We start from the raw sequence: 12,273 nt of genomic DNA on the forward strand, positions 1-12,273 counted from the left end.
CACAACAGGGACGTCTGCCGGCCCACTGCTATGTGCTCACGCGCTGACGTATCCCGGCTTACCATGTCTTTGCGCGTACAGGTCTGGGGACGTCTTCCGGTTGCCCTAACAACCATTAAGCATTAATCTAAAACAAACTGAAAAACAAAGCACCATTACAAAATACATACTCTAATGACAGACATATACAGATACAAATATAAAAAAGCGATATAAAAATATCAAAAACCCAGGTAGTAACAACAGTCCTCATCTTTACTGAAGTATAACGCTAATAAGCGATTCAGGACTATTGATGTAGATAACTGCATAACCGGCTGTTATTCTCAAACAGCTGGAGACTAGTTCTAGGCTAACAAGTGGGAGACCTATAAAGAAAAGAGATACATAAATGTCACATACTGCTGTCAACTGCAAATACTGGAAATAAAAGGGAAATACTCAGGATAATCGAGTGGACCGCAACTATACATAGAAAAACAGAACAGGTATAGATGAGGAATTAAAGGAAACAGCAGTCTCGTTAAGGCCCCTCGGTGCGAGTGTATTAAGCCTCTGGATCCACTGTGCCTCACATCTTAAAAGTTGTAGAGCGCGATTACCTCGTCTAATGCTGCTAGGAATGTGGTCAATGATAATATATTTACGCATGGGAATGGTATGTTTAGCTAAAAGAAAATGACGGGCAATGGGCTGATCACTCTATCCTTTTTCAAAGGCGGCTTTAATCGAGGATCTATGGCCTGCCATCCTCTCCCTAAGCGTACGTTCTGTCTTACCGACATATAGTTCAGACCGTTCTGGTTTTTATTACATCTCTGGACCATGCAAGTAGGCTGTATTCTACCCCTTCTCCTCTTCCTGGTGACAGGTGCCACAGCAGCCCCAAGGGACAGGACAAACCCAGGCAATGCACCCCACAGACCGGACACTAGAAGCTCCACAATGGCAGATATTTATGAATGGAGCCTGTCCAGTCCGGCATTCCGGGGTGCTCTCCGTCTCCTGTTCTGGTTTTTACCCATACCGCAATAGTGCATATATATATAATTCCCACTGTAATAGTTCAACATAAACAAATAATGCTACCTCCCTGTCTCTATTTCCCTACTCTTAGCTAAATGTGTCTGGCAGCTCATCCTGTAGTGAGGTCTGTGTAGCTCCACTCCCTGATGTCCATGTAGCTCTGCCCCTATAATGCCCTGATTTCTGGTGCTATCACAAGGGGTAGGAGGGAGTATCATGCTGCCGCTGCTGCCTGTCAGAGTAATGTGACAGACGCAGCAGCCGGCAGGGGCTATAAACAGGGATGCAGAGCAGGGAGAGAGCCTCTCCAGCCTGGTGCCTTCTTGCACTGCACCCTCTGCTTAGTGGGTAGCGCCGGCCCTGACAATACCGCATAATGACAGCGTTATAAGTTTTGTGGAGATTTTTGCACATTTTTGTCTCGAGGCACAAATCTGGGGAAGGGTACAGAATAATATCTGCTACTTTTGAAGGTCGTAATGTGCACTGGGTCCTCAATCATCCGTACATGGAAGAAGTTCGGAACCACAAGGACTCTAATTTGAAAAATCAGGAGAGAAGGGCCCTCCTATGTTCAGATGGAGCAGCTCTCATTAGAGATGCTTCTGCCGATTCTATCAGCAATCGCCGCTGTGCGCCATCCACCAGAAGGGGGCGCACGTGCACAAGATGCTCGCATGCTCCATTCTGATGGAACCTGCCACCCTGCATCGGCTCCGCACTGCTCCCCATCTCGCCCGTATCACCCCGCAGCCCACACTCGCTCTGTCCATTTCCCTGAAGCGGAGACGGGCAGGTAATCTGCTCCCCGCCGCCGTGCTGATGGGACACTCCAGGGTGTGAGATGCTCCTGCATCCCCATCAGATGGACCACCTCTCCGCCTGCTTGAGCAGAGTCAGGGAATCTGGCGATTCCCTGAGCTGGCTGAGAGGCGCTCCATCTGTATAAGCAGCACTTCTAGTTGCGGCAACCGAAGGCATAATGTGCTGTATATGCAGCACTACTACTGATGGTAGCTGTGGGTGTATGTATAATCAGTGCTTCCAGTGTCACAACCGTGGGGGTAATGAAAAAGCAGTGCTACTACTGGCAGCAACTGTAGGCATAATGCAGAACTTCTACTGTCAGCAACCACAGGCATAAATCAGCACTTCTACTGTCGGCAACAGTAGGAATTATGTATTAGCAACACTACTACTGATTGCAACCATAGGCATTATGTATAAGCAGTGCTTCTAGTGTCAGCAACTTTAGATATTATGTTTATGCAACGTTACTGTTGGCAACCATGGGCATTATGTATAAGCAGTGCTACTACTATGGGAAATGTGGGCATTATGCATAGGCAGCGTTTCTGCTGTGAACAGCTAAGGGCATTGTGTGTAAGTGGCGCTACTACTGTCATTGTTATGTATATAAGCAGCTCTTCTAGGGTTGGCATTATAAGTAAAGGGCACTCTGGTAAAGGGCCATCTTAAAATCATTATGGGCCCCCCGGTAGTGGGGCCCTCCCTACATAAACACTCACAAAAAATTTAAATGATCAAAGCAATTAAGACAGAGATGGCACAATATGAAATTATTATGAATTATATAACACTTAGAGTTCACATTTAATTGATTAAAAACATATATACAGTAACACAGCCTTTCAGTAAGTAATTAAGTAAGCCCCCCAGCACTTTCAGTACCCCATTTTCAGTAACCCACCCCAGCACTTTCCGTACGCCCAAGCACTTTGGGTACCCCCAAGCACGTTCAGTAACCCCCCCCCCCACCCAGCACATTCAGTTGCCCCTAACACATTCAGTATATCCCCCCCCTTTCTTGTGCAGAGCGCCATGACATAAGCTTGCTCCGGGTGCCATGGCTCCACACTACACCTCTGCACATGAAGAATTATGGGGTTTCTTCAAGGTAGGCAGCTCTTAGTTTAGATTTACTGTATTTAAGTAACGAACCATTATCATGTGGCTTTTTGACAGTTATTTATAGACCCAGATTCGGGTAACATGGATGTGGGGTGCGGTGCCCCTGGATTGGTGTAGCTGAATGGCTCTGAGGTGGCACTATCACTATTTCTTTAATATTTTAATTACATTAATTACTTTTGCATCATTTTTGTGTATAGCTCTGGCCTCAACACTAACATTTATTAGCGCTTGAGTGTTCTCACTGGTGTGCAGCTCTGTGCTTTCACGCTTATGCTGATTTTTAGGGGTGTCGCACCCACACCTAGATATAGCAACAGGAACCCCAATACACATAGAAGTCTTGAAGATGGTTTGGGAGCTTATTCATATATTTGCAAAAATATATGTAACCAAGGGGGGGAATTTACTAAGACCAAATGGGTACGAATGCACTCATTGGTACCCATTCGATTCATAATTACTATCATCTGAAGTCAGCTGAATTGTCGTTTTTAGGGCGTCTGCAGACAAAATTGGGTGTACGAATGAGTACACCATCAATAGAACTTGACCGTATATGGCCACAAGTTCTATGGTGGTCGGCTCATTTACTTACATTTGTACTGCTGAATTTGGCTACCGTGAGTAGGAAGAGATTTCAACGATCACGTGGTCACCAACCATTTCATGGCTAGTGTGGCCTGTTGATGGACGGACCAATCGGTACACAGTCGCATTCCCCGTTAATGTGTGGTTACCTGATCTGGTGCATTTGCATACAGTAATTCAGTTGATTTCTCTTGCACATGCGTGGTGTGCTAAAATCTGTGAGATCCTAGTGCAATGCAACTTGCATGCCATATTCCTATATGACTGCAAATGATAAAATTGTAAAATATTGCACATAACTACTGTACATCAGCCCTGCTTATTTTATCAGTTATGGCTGCGCAATTTCTGTTGGCAGCCCTGTCTGGATATACATGGTTAAAATATGAAAGTAATATTTTCATATCTGAATAGTGTCTATCCTTATCACTGCTTATAAAAGAAAACACAAAACACTGCAGTAGCTCTGCAGATAGAGGATTTGAGACTGAGAAAGGAAATCTAAACAAAAAGTAGCTGCTTTTTATCAGACACGAGAAGCTGATCCTTTTATGTTGCAGTAGATTATTCTAGTTCAGTAAAAGCCCATGAAATGCGGAAAAGTACATTTTAAATCCTCCCTATGTAGAATTATTACAAGAACTATGTCTACATACTGGCACAGTGTGACCTGCCACTGCTGTGCTCAATACTCATCTGAGCTCTTTTAAAAATATTGCAGAGGAAAGTCACTAATAAAAAGACCATTTGTGCGTCGTCGTAATCCTATAGCATTTATGGAGAGCATGGTGCAGTGCTTGGCTACTTGTTCAGTAAGGCAGTATTTTAAAGGTCATTCTAATCCTTTTAAGTTAATATCCACTTACAGAGTATGGGTGAGAAAGGAGAATTCACATTGCAGCTGGTGTTTCGCTGTCAGAACCCAGACTCACTACACTGAGCAATGTGTCAAATTCATTTCCACAGTCCAGGCTATCTAGGCAAACAGATGAAGCTCGTTTTATTTTTCCTAAATGGAATCCTTTAGCGAACCGCAGCTACACAGAAGCCTGTAGACAGACCCTAAAGCTGCCCTTGTGGGGTTTAATAACTTGGATCATATAATTGATAAGTGGTTGGTTTAAAGATTTGCTTTGATGCGTGCCTGTCATCCCCAAGGGTGGTGAAACCATGCTGTTGTTTATAACATTTGGTGAGCTTATCCTTGCACAACAGCTAGTAAAAAAGGGCTGAGGCGTCTCTGTGCCCTCCATCTTCTTTATCCCTCCCGCCGCGTTTGTGTACGTCTCCCTTTGTTCCCATCTTAGCTGCTGCATCGATAACAGTACTGGAAGAGCCGCTGTTGGATGCTAATCTCACCCTCAGAACTTCTTTTGTCAGGCCCTCCTTGAGATCTCCAAGCAATGAATCCTTGCATCTGCCAGCAGCATTCTGTTTATCAAACGCAATGGCTTCTTGTTAAATTATCTTACCCAAATGAAGTAACCTTTTGTAAATACCAAGACGAGGTCTGTGCTTCCTGAAACTGCTCTGTCCTTCATTTAATGGAACCATTTACAGGACATTTGCATTTTAATATCTCGTGTTCTTCAAATGGAATGCACAAATCAAGACACTATAAACTTGTATATTAGGCTGCAAAGTTCATGGCGTACATAGTAGCCTGAATGAAGTGCCCACTAAATGAATATGTTTCTATTGTTGATATAACTTTAACTATCTCCTGTAGGTTAGTGCTTTGACCTTGAGTTCACATTAAAGCTAACGTCTCAGAAAATGAAAAATACTTCCACTCGTACTTGGGTGGATAACTCCTGTGCAAAGAAAGACTTCTGCAATAGATCTGGACTTTACATAACTAAAGAGCAGAATTACAATCGAGAGGATTGCACAACAGTCATTTCCTCAATTAACCTCTGAACATCTGTTGGGGAAATCTTGGAGATTGTTCATGGGGCCTAATTTAGACTTGATAGCAGGGCAAATTTATTCTCAAAATGGCCAAAACCATGTGATTTACATGTGGGAAAATGTAACGGGCAGAGAGAGATTTGGGTGGAGTGTGTTAATATAGAAATCTAGATTGTAGTGTAAAAATAAAGCAGCCAGTATTTACCCTGCACAGAAACAAAATACCTCACCCAAATCTAACTCTCTCTGCACATGTTACATTTGACCCTCCTGCAGTGCACATGGCAAATTTGTCCTGCGATCAGGTGTGAGTTAGGCCCATGGTGTCAAGAATCTAATTGGGCAGGCCCAGTTACCAATCAGAATGGAGTTGGGCCTAGTATAGAAAAATACACTAAAGTGAAGGATAATTCCAATTACCATATTGTGTTCATAGGGCCTAATTCAGACTTGATCAAGCACATTTTTTAGCAAATGGACAAAACCATGTGCACTGCAGGTGGGGCAAAAGTAACATGTGCAGAGCTATAATTAGGTCGGTGGGTTCAAGATAAAATCCAAATCGCAGTGTACAGAAACCATATAACCCAACCAAATCTAACTGCCTCTGCATGTGTTACATTTCCTGTCTGAATTAAGCCCCTAGTTCTCTCCCAGTGCAATTACAGTACCTACTTAAAAGTATATATATGTAAATTATATAATATTACCCTATCGCTATATCACTCAATCAACAGGGAAATTTTAGGCAAGCTTAACCATTTCTAATATTGCTTTGTTCATTTAATTATTTTGTAATTGCTGGTGAAAAGCCATACACACGGTGCGATTTTAGCCATTATTGCCAGGGATATGGTCGCTGAGCGACCATATCCCCGGGAGCGCATTCCCGCGACCAGACCTGGGGTGGTCATTTTCGTTTTTGTGGTGGGATTACATGTTTCTGAAGATATATGATTATGGATTTTGTACTGTACAGGGGTTAAAGAGGGACAGAACTGGGTGAAGATCGTTCTGCCAGTTGTAATTGGAGGTGGAACCTTTCCGCCTCAATCCGCCCAACATGCTGTGCCACAATCAGAATGCACACAGACAAACAGCAGCCTTATTATGTGCAGGCTGGCTCAGGTGGCATTCAGCCTTCCACTGCTCCGCCTCAGCTTCCCGCCCACAACATCATGTCAGTCACTCACACAGCTTGAGTGACTTGCTGTGTTGCTGCTGATGAAAGGATGGATGATGAGAGGCCGTATAGGAGGTATGCTGCAAGAATAGGAGGAGGCCCAGAGCAGCTTCCTGGTGTTTTTATGGTTGCCCACAGACCGGCAAAGTGTCTGCCTAGGTCATTGATGTAGCATGTGGGCAGAGCTAAAGAGGGAATGATTAATTTGGGCTGTCCGACCTCTTTCAGTCCCTCTGTTGGTGGTGGGAGATATGTCTGCATCTCCTGATATGAGGATGTAGAGGGAAGAGATGGCACGGAATGGGAGAGACTGCTATTATCAGGTAATGGATTTCATTAAAAACTTGAACATTAAATATTTATTTTCTATATTTATTTTTTTGTAACACGCCTTTGTTTAAACGCTCACACCATAGCCAATATGCTGCAGAGCTGGTGTTAAAGTCGGCAAGAATGGGGCAGAACTGTGTACTAAGTGGCATTAAGTGTATAAGGGACACTTTTAGGGGCATTACTTTTAAGTGGCAATACTGGGGGCATTTTTGGTAAGTGGCAATACTGGGGCATTATCTGTGGCGGATATTATGTGTATAAGCAGCACTATGCTGTGTGTTAGAGGCAAACTTGTGTGACCTTATATGCAAAAGGGGTAAAATTGGGTGTAATAATGTGTATAATCTGCAATAATATGTGGTGATGCTAAAAGCCCTAGCACCAGCCCTCGCTCCGTCCTAATGGGAGTGGGTATAGGTGGTATGGGGAGTGAGTTTCACCACCTCTACCAGACCACTTTAAGCACTGGCACTGTACATATACAAAGCTGTACACCTATCAATAATGTCACACTTTTACACTTAATAATTTGACACTTTAGACTTCAGCTCTGAAATGTGAAAGGTGTGAGGTAATAACCAATTCATCTCTTTCGAGGTAACAAACTGCGTACTGTATGTGATCTGCGAAGAATGCCAAGCAAAAAGAAAGTTGCAATCCACTAATGATGGAGTCTGAAATGTTGATGGTAACAGGTATTGACTTACAATAGTTAATCTTAGAGATTGAAAATTCTCCAGTTGTTTTAATTTTTTCATAAATCAGAAAAGGAAACATGTGTTTAATTTTTTTTGTTACTCTTTTAAGCTTATTAGACAGAGAAGACTAAGTTCAATTTCATAAGTTTACTAAGTAAAAATTTTCAATCATCTCTGACAAACTCCTTTTAAGCATCTAGTAATAAATACAGTATTCAAACAAAAGGAATCAAAGATTCTGAATTATGATGCTAAAGGTCTGGTTACATTGTTCAGAACAGACGTGTCAAATGTGCGGGCCGCATACTTTTTTGTCAAATCAGTTGAATATGGCACACCACACCTGGAAGTATGTAATATGTGGCTGGACAGGAGGGGCAGAGGGAACATGTGACTGGAGAGGCCGAGGGGCTGGAAGGGATATATGTCCGAAGTTAGCAAGAAACCACCATATAGGTAATGCTTACCTATATGCAGGGCCGTCTTAACAGCAGTGTGGGCCCCTGGGCAAAGCAATGCACTGGGGCCCTTATGCATTCTCCCCTCCTAGGGGTGTCGGGTGCTATCAGCAGCAGCTTTGATGTCCCATGGGTGGCAGGGGGTGCTCTAGCTTCCACTCAACATGTAAGACCTGGAGCAGTAACATCTGCTAATTACTCCTTTACTGCACAGGTGCTGGGAGGGAGAACACTACCGTGTGGAAGGGGGCACTGAGCTGAATGAAGGGTCCCTTGTAAATGACTTCCAAGGAGGTAGGGGGTGTTTTATACGCAGAGGAGGGTTGGATAATGGAGTGGGCTTAATATTTGTCATTTTCCGGTGGATGGGCAGCTTGTTTGACTGCAGATATCGCCATTATCTGGAAATAGATTTCTTAGCCTTCAATAGTATAAAAACCTAGAGTCCCAACTTTCAGGAGGTGCTGGGGACTTGTGCATCAGAGATCAGGAGCCAGAGCAATCCATTGACAAATATATAAAACTGTACACCAGACGTTTGGAGCTGGAGCAGGGACCAGCTGCTGGAAGGCTGATATCTCTGGTTCTGGGCATAATAGAGACAAGCCACTAGTGTCGACAGAAAGGGGAGAGTCCCAGCTTTTGGAATATAGTCAGAGAGAACCTGAGAAATATGACTGGGAAGTGCAATTAACAGGTCGGATGTGGACTGCTGCTTTGAAGTTGGATATCTCCAGTTCCCCAGGGCCGATTTTCAAAATTCTGGTATCCCTGGGGCCCCTGGTTCAACTAAGTGCCCATTAAGCCCATACGAAAAGATGGCCCTGCCTATATGGTGGTTTCGCTCTATGTGTCCCCTTTCAGGCCCCTGTGTCCTCTGTCCTGGCACATACCCCAGCATCCCCTCTAGCTGCAGCTCACACAAGCCTAGATCTTGTTATTTGGCCCTTTGAGTGCAGAGTTAAAAATGCAGGTTTTATTAAGGATTCTTTCAGTATGTTGGATCTTTTTTGTTGAGCCTGATTTATTTTATTTAATGTCATGTTATAACTTGGTACAAAGTTTTCATTAAGAATATTAAATAAGTGGTAGAAAAGGTTTATGCTTTTTCAAGCAGGATGTATTCATATTCACAAAACAGACCTGGAATTTTCAGACTTTTACCACCTTATTGAATTTCTAGATTTACATGAAATGTTTGTGATATTTTTTCTGTTTTTGTTTTTTTTGTGCATTAATATTGCATTTTACCACATTTGGCTTTGGGCAAATGAGATAACAATGTGATTATTGCATGCAATAAACTCACAGCATATACTCTATATATTGGTAAAGTAGTCTTGTAGTGGAACTACACACTGATTCCAAAGTTATTCACCAATGTTTTACTTATTTTTTATGACCAAAAACAGTACCTTTAGAAGAAGGGTAGTGGATAAGTGGAATAGCCTTCCATCAGAGGTGGTAGAGGTTAAGACAGTAGAACAATTGAAGCATGCTTGGGATAGGCATATGAATATCCTTACAAAGAAATAAGGATCAAAAAGGTTGAGATTACCTGAAACATAGGTGCCTATTCTGTGGCTGCTCAAGGGCCCGAGCACCCACAGGAATTAATGAGCACCCACGTGCCGTAACTCCAGAGTCCCAATGCCGGGCCACTGTAGTTGCTTGTTGAGCCTTTCAGCAGGCTTGAGCACCCACCAGCAAAAACATAAATCGGCAACTCTGACCTGAAAGATAAAAAAACGGGCAGACTAGATGGACCAAATGGTTCTTATCTGCCGTCAAATTCTATGTTTATATGTTTATATGTTTAATATGATGTGCACAGCCCTGACACTTTCAAAAAGAGACAAAGGCCCTTATTTTGGTTCATTCGCAGAGGAAAATTCCTTCTCAAATGGACAAAACCATGTGAACTGCAGGTGGGGCAGAAGTAACATGTGCAGAGAGAGTTAGATTTGGGTGGGGTTTTACATCAAAGTTAGATCTAAATTGCAGTGTAAAAATAAACAAAATAACTCACCCAAATGTAAGTCTTTCTGCACATGTTACAGCTGCCCCACATGCAGTGCACATGGTTTTGTCCATTTGAGAAGGAATTTGCCTCTGCGAGTGAACCAAAATAATGGCCAAAGTGCCTAGATACTGGCCACTATCTGGCATTGGTCATACTGACAAATGGCCAGGAGCAGCCTTAAATACCCTAAACTCCTTCTCCTCCTTCCAGATTGAAAGGCCAACCACACCCCTGCTTTACCTTTAAATAAAGGACATTTACAGTTGTTCTGATTTGGTCAATAAGGCTGCTAAACTGCAGGAAGTAAATAAACATTTTATGCCTCACATACAGTACGTGATGTTCCCTGGGCTTACCAGTTAAATACTTCTGTTTATTTGTAGCACACTGCCCCTTTTGCCACATATTCCTCCCCTAGCTCTTTCAAGTCTGGTGACATGGAACTTACGAGGATGCTTATTGGGATCAGAGCTCTCATCTTACGAAAGGCAACAACTGAGCCAACAGTAGCGGGATTACCAGAGCAGAAAGCAGAGACAGTAGGGGCAGCGGTGGCCATTATCAAAAAATGTGTGCTGTTTCTGGAGGAAGGTTGCTGCGCATATCCAGCCATAGCAGCTCATTTTCCCATTTACCTTAGTGGATATATCAGCAGAATGAGCCTGCACTAACTGACTCCCTGCACCCAGCCCTTAAATCCAGGCTGGGTGAGTTCTTTGCAAGGGGTGCAGGGGTTTGAAGGGGGTAGTTTGGGGTGTAATAATGTGTGGCATATATGTAAGGTGCATTACTGTGTGGCATAATGTGTAAGTTGCATTACTGAGTGGACTGGTTTTTTTGGGCAAACAGCATAGGGATACAGTAGGTGTAGACCTCTGCAGAACTAGTCCGGGGCTACACTCCTGAAGGAACACTCTGTGACCTGGATAAAATATATAGAGATTAATGAAAATATATAGAAACATAGAAACATAGAATTTGACAGCAGATAAGAACCACTTGGCCCATCTAGTCTGCCACTTTTTTTTAAACATGTTACCTCAAACCATATTTGATCCTTATTTTTTTGTAATGCAGCCCACACACGCACCGATTCCAGCGTGCGTTGTGGGCTTAATTAGCACACACAGCATCGCATCGTATGCCTTGTGCATACGATGTGCATGCGATGCGATGCGATGCTGTGCTAGAAAAAGCTAGTACAAAAAGTATGTGCTGCACATACTTTTTGTACTGTACGATGAGGTGCCGCGGGAGCGCGCATCCCATCGTACAGCATCGCACCGCCGGCATCGGCGCGTGTGTGGGCTGCTTAAGGATATCAATATGCTTATCCCAAGCATGTTTAAATTGTACTACTGTATTTGCGTCTACCACCTCTGATGGTAGGCTATTCCACTTATCTACTACTCTTTCTGTGAAAAAATTCTTCCTCACATTTCCCCTGAATCTTCCTCCCTCTAGTTTCAGTGCATGTCCTCGTGTTCTGTTGCTCCTCTTCCTGTTAAGAATGTCTCCCACCTGTACCTTGTTAAAACCCTTGATATATTTGAAAGTTTCTATCATGTCCCCCCTTTCCCTTCTCTGCTCTAAAGTATACATATTAAGATCTTTTAGTCTTTCCTGGTACGTTTTGTGATGTAGGCCATGCACTATTGTAGTTGCTCTTCTTTGTACAGTCTCTAATGTATTTATATCCTTCTGGAGATATGGCCTCCAGAACTGAACACAATACTCTAGGTGAGGTCGTACCAATGACCTATACAGTGGCATTATTACTTCTTTCTACTGCTGATACCTCTCCCTATGCAACCAAGCATCTGACTTGCCTTCTTCATTGCTTTGTTACATTGCCTACCTGCTTTTAAGTCCCCTGAAATAGTGACACCTAGATCCCTTTCTTCCTCAGTAGTTTCCATTATAGTGCCATTTATACTATATTGAGTCTTTGGATTTCTGAGACCCAAGTGCATGATTTTGCATTTTTTGGCATTAAACTGTAGTTGCCATTCTCTTGACCATTTCTCTAATCTACCTAGATCCTCAATCATTTGTTTTACCCCTCCTGGTGTGTCTACCCTGTTGCATACCTTTGTGTCATCTGCAAAAAGGCACATT

At 43.1% G+C, this 12,273-nt stretch overlaps 1 long non-coding RNA gene across 1 annotated transcript in view; it reads left to right on the plus strand.

The window, feature by feature from the left end:
- The first annotated feature begins 6,711 nt into the window (after positions 1–6,711).
- Positions 6,712–12,273, plus strand: part of LOC146007181 (uncharacterized) — a 36,767-nt gene continuing 31,205 nt past the window's right edge. The window contains exon 1 of the long non-coding RNA XR_014444268.1: positions 6,712–6,966. This is a non-coding gene — a long non-coding RNA (uncharacterized LOC146007181). The remainder of the gene's footprint in view (positions 6,967–12,273) is intronic.

Source organism: Crinia signifera, chromosome 6 (genome assembly GCF_055691185.1).
Source record: "Crinia signifera chromosome 6, ASM5569118v1, whole genome shotgun sequence".
NCBI classification, from domain to species: Eukaryota; Metazoa; Chordata; class Amphibia; order Anura; family Myobatrachidae; genus Crinia; species Crinia signifera.